At 43.9% G+C, this 8,411-nt stretch overlaps 1 protein-coding gene across 1 annotated transcript in view; it reads right to left on the bottom strand.

The window, feature by feature from the left end:
- The window catches only part of aatf (apoptosis antagonizing transcription factor), a 117,310-nt gene that overhangs the window by 27,499 nt on the left and 81,400 nt on the right, over window positions 1–8,411 (bottom strand). The window lies entirely within an intron of this gene.

The following is an 8,411-nucleotide window of genomic DNA, read 5'->3' as shown; positions in this document are numbered from 1 at the left end:
TTCCTAAGTGGGACAGGGGCATAACTCAGCAGGTTAGGCTGCATCTCCAGAGGGAATGGGTAGTTGATAATTCAGTTCCGAAGAAGGGCCCCGACCCGGAACGTCGCATATCCATTCCCTCCGGAGATGCTGGCTAACCCGCTGAGTTACTCCAGCACTTTATGTATCACCCGAGCCATTGTCGACAGCAGAGCCCATATATTTCAATAGAAATCTGGAGCGTGCAAGTCATGAGGGGTCTCAAACCGAAACGTCACCTCTTCCTTTTCTCCAGAGATGCTGCCTGACCCGCTGAGATACTCCAGCATTGTCTGCCTATCTTCATGAAAGTCAGAAGTGCTTTGCAATTATACAAATAGATAATGCATGAAAATTAAGTCTTAAAATAATATTTCAGTACCAAAATAATTCTGGTGAAAATGAAAGAACAAACGGCATTAAGAGCTGCATGCCACTGATACTAATTTGTTAGGTTTTCAATTGAAGATAAAAAATACTGCAGTTCTGCAGCACACACTGAAGGTTTCTGACACTGCCATGATGCACAAGTATTCATATTTAAACGAGACTTTAGATTTCAGCTTGCACTTGAAAGTGCCTCCTTTGTCCTTCGTGACAATTACTGCAGGAAGACCCTGTGGCTCTGACTCTTTGGTGAATGCCATCTTTAATGATGATGTATGGTTGTCCCTTTCCTCCTCGCTGCTGCGGGTCAAACGCATGACATCGCTGTATGTGTATCAACAAGCAAATTATAAAGCGTGTCAATCTGAGTTAATGCAAGGCTATAATCCCCTTACAAGAGATCTAATATGTGGCATGAGTTATGTTCATTTTGTAATCTGATAAGAATGGAGTGAGTTACAACGGTCTAATAAAAGAGTAATGAGCCTCCCTAATGACACTGTTAAAAGGTAAAATAACTTAAAATATTGCTCCTGTAAAAACTGATTAAATCTGTGTTGCATACTTGCACTGTCCATGCTACTTGTCAGATAGGCCATAGATAAGACGGAGAGAAAGGCATTCCACTGTTTCAGGCACTGTAATCAGCCAAATTCAAAGAAGAATGTGTATGATAGCGAGATGAAGGTATGAGATATTTAATAACATCCATATAAGCAAGTAGATAAACTAATAATGAAAATTAAAGATGCAGTTACGGTGGAATCTAATTCTGAAATGTAAATTTTTGTCATGTGAGAAATCGTTGATTTTTTTTTTAATGTAGTTAGTTTAGAGAATGGAAACAAGCCCTTCGGCCCACCGAGTCTGTGCTGACCAGCGATCCCCACACATTAACACCACCCTACACACACTAGGGATAATTTACAAATTTGCCAGCCAATTAGCCTACAAACCCGTATGTCTTTGGAGTGTGGGAGGAAACCGGAGCTCCTGAGGAAAACCCACGCAGGACAATTGGAGAACTTATGAACTCTGTACAGACAGCACCCATAGTCAGGATCAAACCCTGCTCTCTGGTGTTGTAAGGTGGCAACTCTACCGCTGGGCCACCGTGTCACCCTGCGCTCTCAGAATAGAATTATGGTCACAGTGATTTAGCAGCTTTGTCAGACTCTAGATCTTCCTTTCATAAGATACAGGAGCAGAATTAGGCCATTTGGCCCATCAAGAATACTCCGCCATTCAATCATGGCTGATCTATCTCTCCCTCTCAACCCCATTCTCCTGCCATCTCCCCATAACCCCTGACACCCGTACTAATCAAGAATCTATCAATCTTCTCCTCAAAAATATCCATCGACTTGGTCTCCACGGCCGTCTGTGGCAATGACTTTCACAGATTGTCCACCCTCTGACTAAAGAAATTCCTCCTCATCTCCTTCCTAAAGGTACATCCTTTTATTCTGAGGCTACGCTCTAGTGGAAGAGTCTAGGACCAGAGGCCATAGCCTCAGAATAAAAGGACATACCTTTACGAAGGAGATGGAGGATTTTCTTTAGTCACCATGTTGAATCTGTGGAATTAATTGTCACTGACAGTGGTGGAGGCCAAGTTATTGGGTATTTTTAAAGGGGAGATTAATAGGTTCCTGATCAGTATGGGGGTGGGGGGGGGGGGTGGGGAGGGTCAGGGGTTATGGGGAGAAGGTGGGAGAATGGGATTCAGAGGGAAAGATACATCAGCTATGGTTGAATGGTAGAGTAGATTTGATGGGCCGAATGGCCTAATTCTGCTCCTATGTCTTATGATCTTATGTGTACAGGTTAAGGTACACACATGAAAAGACAGCTGAATCTCCCAGTAGGACTGGTAGCACCAACTGTGAGGAAGCTGTTGGACTTCCCCGCATTGCCCAGATAACACCGCGGAGATCAAACCAAAACTAGGTGGCTCTAAACTGAAGCACAGCAGTCCAAGCTTCTGTCAGCACATTTACAAGCCAATGTATTCAACAAGATCAGACTGAAGAAGAATCCCAACCCAAAACGCCATCTCTCCATTCCCTCCACAGATGCTGCCTGAACCACGGAGTTCCTCCAGCACTTGATGTTTTGCTCAAGATTCAAGCACCTGCAGTTCCTTGTGTGTCCATTTCTTGAATTGTGATTTGTTTACACCTTCTTAGTTTAGTTTAGATACAGAGTGGAAACAGGCCCTTCGCCTCACCAAGTCCACGCCGACCAGCGATCCCTGTACAGTAGCTCTATTCTTGCCATAGAGGGAGTACAGAGAACATTCACCAGACTGATTCCTGGGATGGCAGGACTTTCATATGAAGAAAGACTGGATAGACTTGGTTTGTACTCGCTAGAATTTCGAAGATTGAGGGGGGATCTTATAGAAACTCACAAAATTCTTAAGGGGTTGGACAGTCTAGGTGCAGGAAGATTGTTCCTGATGTTGGGGAAGTCCAGAACATGGGGTCACAGTTTAAGGATAAGGGGGAAGTCTTTTAGGACCGAGATGAGAAAAACATTTTTTCACACAGAGAGTGGTGAAACTGTGGAATTCTCTGCCACAGAAGGTAGTTGACGCCACAGTTCATTGGCTATATTTAAGAGGGAGTTAGATATGGCCCTTGTGGCGAAAGGGATCAGGGGGTATGGAGAGAAGGCAGGTACAGGATACTGAGTTGGATGATCAGCCATGATCATATTGAATGGCGGTGCAGGCTCGAAGGGCCGTAGGGCCTCTACTCCTGCACCTATTGTCTATGTTTCTATCCTGCACTCAATTTTACAATTGTTACCAAAGCCAATTAACCTACAAACCGGTACGTCTTTGGAGCGTGGGAGGAAACCGGAACATTCTGAGAATCCCCACGCGGGTCAAGGGGAGAAGGTACAAACTCCGTACAGACAGCACCTGTAGTCAGGATCGAACCTGGGTCTCTGGCGCTGTGAGGCAGTGCCACTGTGCCGCCCCATTCACTCGCTCACTTGCACAAAATTAAAATTAGTTACTGTTCTAATCCTTCGCAATTAGGGATGAAAAATGGAATCACAATCACAATGAAGACTGTGGTTCTGACCTCTAAATTAGAAATAATACTGGTAATTGGTCTCCGGAGATGAGAAAGTGTTATTATTCGAATAAATAAAAGTTGCAGAATCAGAGAAAGCAATAAAAAGGAAAAAAAATCATTTCAGTTGAGGGAATTTTATCTGAATGTGACTATATGTACTTTAATGAGTGGGAAGATCTAATTGTGGGAAAAAAGCTAAACCACTGGGTTTTAAAAGATCCCTGGTAAGTTATTTCCATCTGTCTCATTCCCACTACAATGAATCTGGAGAAGGGTCCAGACTCAAAACTGTCCATTCCCTCCAGATTGTGCCACCGAATTTCTCCAGCACTTTGTGTTTTGCTTCATTCAACTGCGCTAATAATGAATACATATACCAACATGAATGTCCATTGTAACAAATGTGGACATTGTGGGCCGAAGGGCCTGTTCCTGTACTGTACTGCTCTATGTTCTGTGAGTAATTTGCTGAGGAATCGAGGGCCTCACAGCACCAGAGACCCGGGTTTGATCCTGACTACGGAGTTTGTACATTCTCCCCGTGACCTGCTTGGGTCTTCTCCGAGATCTTCGAATCCTCCCAAACTCCGAAGGCGTACAGGTTTGTAGGTTCATTGGCTTGGTATAAATGTAAAATTGTCCCTGGTGTGTGCAGGATAGTGTTGGTGTGCAGGGATCACTGGTTGGTGTAGGCCGAAGGATCTGTTTCTGCGCTGTATCTCTAAAGTAAACTAAACTAAACTAATTGCTTCATAGAAAAGGACATACTCCCAAATATGGAAGATACTTGGATTTAAAATGAAGTTTAAAATGTATGCTTTGCTTGATGGAGAGGTTCGTTAATCAGTTACATATTATTAGCTTTACCCGTATATTATATCTAATGCAGGGAAATTATTAATTTACACAATATTAATTATCCAGGTCTGATACACAAACGATATCCTGGCATTCCAGCGCCCGCAAAAATATCTATTCAATTTCTTCACTGGTTCTGGCACAGTCAGGCCAGTATATTTTACTGCTTGTACACTATACGTCATTACCCAGTCTGGTACATATACGACCAGCAAAATAATTTCCTGCTGGCTTACTACAATCTGAAAGTGCCTGCCTTTACGATGCCCCGTTCTGACATAATCCAAACACATAACTCCGTAGCAGCAAGGTGTTTGTTTTTAAATGATGCCTATCATAAACACCCATTAATACATGAACAACTTACAACATTTGGAAGGTCACAGCATTCCAAGCCACAGGAGTGATCGTCACTGCTCACATTTAGTCTTAGAGATACAGCGTGGAAACAGGCCCTTCGGTCCACAGCGACCAGCGTTCACCCTGCATTGTCCTACACTCTAGGGTCAATTTATACAAGCCAATTAACCCACAAACCTGCACGTCTTTGGGGTGTGGGAGGAAACCGGAGCACCCGGAGGAAACCCACGTGATCGCAGGGAGAAGGCTGTACAGACAGCACCCATAGTCAGGTTCGGTACTGGGTCTCTGGTGCTGCAAGGCAGCACCTCTACCTCTCTGCATGTGGACGGTGCAAATTTCCACTCAGTTTCTTCCACTCAACCAAGCAGAGGGCAGAGACTGTAATGTTCCAAGGACACTTCCCTGGATGTTCCAGGTAAAGCTAATAATAACCCAAGTAGCTTCCATATTTAAGCATATGATCTTTTCTCATAAACAACTTATCTCAGCAAATTATTCAGGGCAACATAGCATAGGAACAGGTCCTTCGGCCCACAATGTCCATGTCGAACTTGATGCCAAGTTAAACTAAGCTCCTCTCCCCACTTGTAATCCATATTCCTCCAATCCCTGCATATCCATGTGCACAAATGCCCTATCGTATCTGCCTCCACCACCAGCCCTTCCAGGCATTTGCCACCCTCTGTAAAAAAACGTTCCCTGCGCATCTCATTTAAATGTTGCTTCTCTCATCTTAAAGCTATTTAGTTTGGTTTAGTTTATTATCACGTGTACCGTGACACAATGAAAAGCTTTTTGTTGCGTGTTAACCAGTCAGCGGAAAGACAATACATGATTACAAACAAGCCGGCCACAGGGTACGGATACAGGATAAAGGGAATAGCGTTTAGAGCAAGATAACGTCCAGTAAAGTCCAATTAAAGATAGTCTGAGGATCTTCAACCAGGTAGATGGTGGCTCAGGACCGCTCTCCGGTAGTTGGTAGGATGGTTCAGTTGCCTGATAACAGCTGGGAAGAAACTGACTCTGAATATGGAGGTGTGCGTTTTCACACTCTGTACCTCTTGGCTGATGGGAGAGGGGAGAAGAGAGAGTGACCAGGGTGATACTGGTCCTTGGTTATGCTGCTGGCCTTGCCGAGGCAGCGTGAGGTGTAGATGGAGTCAATGGAAGGAAGGTTAGTTTGTGTGATGGTCTGGGCTGCGTCCGCAACTCCCTACAATTTCTTGCTATCTTGGACGGAGCTGTTCACAAACCATGCTGGGATGCATCCTGATGCCATCTAATCCTTTACAATACTCATTACGACTATGATATAAATAATAAAACTTATTACCTGAGTGGTCTACACCTCTACCTGCACATATTTATTGGATTCTGAACGCATTCCTTCTATTTCCTTAAGCTGGTGGAGACTGATGCTCCTCATAGAGTCATAGTGTGATACAGCATGGAAACAGGCCCTTCGGCCCAACTTGCCCACACTGGCCAACATGTCCCAGGTACACTAGCCCCACCTGCCCGCATTTGGTCTATATCCCTCCAAACGTGTCCTATCCATGTACCTGTCTAACTGTTTCCTAAATGTTGGGATAGTCCTAGCCTCAACCACCTCCTCTGGCAGCTTGTTCCATACACCCACCACCCTCTGTGTGAAAATGTTACCCTTCAGATTCCTATTAAATCTTTTCCGCTTCACCTTAAAGCTATGTCCTCTGGTCCTCGATTCCCCTACTCTGGGCAAGAGGCTCTGTGCGTCTACCCGATCTAATCCTCTCATGATTTTATACACCTCTATAAGATCACCCCCTCATCCTCCTGCGCTCCCAGCCTATAAAACCACTCCCTCGAGTCCTGGCAACATCCTCGTAAATCTTCTCTGTGCTTTTTCCAGCTTGACAACATCTTTCCTATAGCATGGTGCCCAGAACTGAACACAATACTCTAAATGCATCCTCACCAACGTCTTATACAATTGCAACATGACCTCCCAACTTCTATACTTAATACACTGACTGATGATGGCCGATTTGCCTGAATACTCACCACACAGGGTCACTATAGTTCACATTATAGACAAACTACTTGGTTTAAGCACTTGCTTGGAGGACCAGAAGAATATGACAATTGATTGGAAAGAGTGGAGTAACTAACAAGAAAGTCACCTCACCTTATTCTTCAGTGAAACCTACCCTTTGCTTGTACTTTGATGCACAGCATTAATCACACCAAAATTGCAAGGAATGCTAAAAGCTATATTTTATGAATATATTATAATTTATATTCAGGGTTTCCCATTCATTCTAAAACCACCTTGTTGAGGACAAAGGATATTTAAAATTCCAAGATAGAAATGAGGAACTGCAGATGCTGGTTTTCAAAAAAGACACAAATTGCTGGAGTAACTCAGCAGGTCAGGTAGCATCCCTGGAGAACATGGCTAGGTGACGTTTCGTTCTTCAGAGCAAGTGTTCACCGACATTTAAATTAAGTCTTCACACCAAAACAGGGCGGAGATAGACAGAGATAAGGCAGAGATAGACAAATTCTTGATTAGAACAGATGTCGAGGGTTATGGGGAGAAGGCAGGAAAATGGGATGAGGTGGCAGAGATCAGCCACGATTGAATGGCGGAATAGACTCGATGGGTCGAATGGCCTAATTCTACTCCTATAACTTGTGAACTTGTGAAAACCTGGGAGATTTTGCAAAACAAATACCTTCCAAATAAAAACTGGATTCATTTCAGCAAAAGAATCATCTTTCACCTAGTTAGAGGCCAGGTGAGCTTGGAGTCACAGTTTATGACCAGTAGTCTGTACAGTTTTCTATTACCTCTGGAGATCCCAATCTCAAAGAGTTAACACTCTGTCCTCAAAGCTGACCATTATTAATAGACTACATTCAGTGCATGTTTGCCAATATCACCTTTGGCAAACTCAGTAGGGCCAAGAAAACAAAACGTGGGAAGATCTTGAGCGTGGAGATAGAACTGTAGATACATGGAGGTTTATTGCTTATATTGTCAGAGAAGTTCATATGTTCATAAGTGATAGGAGCAGAATTAAACCATTCAGCCCATCAAGTCAAGTCTACTACGCCATTCAATCATGGCTGATCTATCTTTCCCTCTCAACACCATTCCCCTGCCTTCTCCCCATAGCTCCAGGTGCCCCTAATAATCAAGAATCTATCAATATTTGCTGTAAAAATATCCACTGACTTGGCCTCCACAGCTGTCTGTAACAATAAATTCCACAGACTCACCACCCTCTCACTAAATAAATTCCTCCTCATCTCCTTCCTAAAGGAAAGTCCTTTTATTCTGAGCGTAACACGGCTCTCTAATTCCCCAGTCTATGGTGTTAAAGTTTGAAGTGAAAGTTTTCTATGCTTTACCATTAATTATTTGTACAGTAGAAGCAGCCATGGTGGCACAGCGGTAGAGTTTCTGTTTAACAGCTCTTGCAGTGCTGGTGAACCGGGTTCGATCCCGACTACGGGTGCTGTCTGTACGGAGTTTGTACGTTTTCCCCGTGGCTCGCGTGGGTTTTCTCCGAGATTTTCTGTTTCCACCCACACTCCAAAGTAGCACGGATATGTTGGTAAATTTAAAAATTGTCCCTAGTGTGTGTAGGATAGTGTTAATTTACGGGGGTTGCTGGTCGGCGCGGACCCGGTGGGCTGAAGGGCCTG

The sequence above is a fragment of the Amblyraja radiata genome, chromosome 28, assembly GCF_010909765.2.
Source record: "Amblyraja radiata isolate CabotCenter1 chromosome 28, sAmbRad1.1.pri, whole genome shotgun sequence".
Lineage (NCBI taxonomy): Eukaryota > Metazoa > Chordata > Chondrichthyes > Rajiformes > Rajidae > Amblyraja > Amblyraja radiata.
Note: the sequence above shows the minus strand (reverse complement) of the source record. Positions and strands in the feature narration are given on the sequence as shown.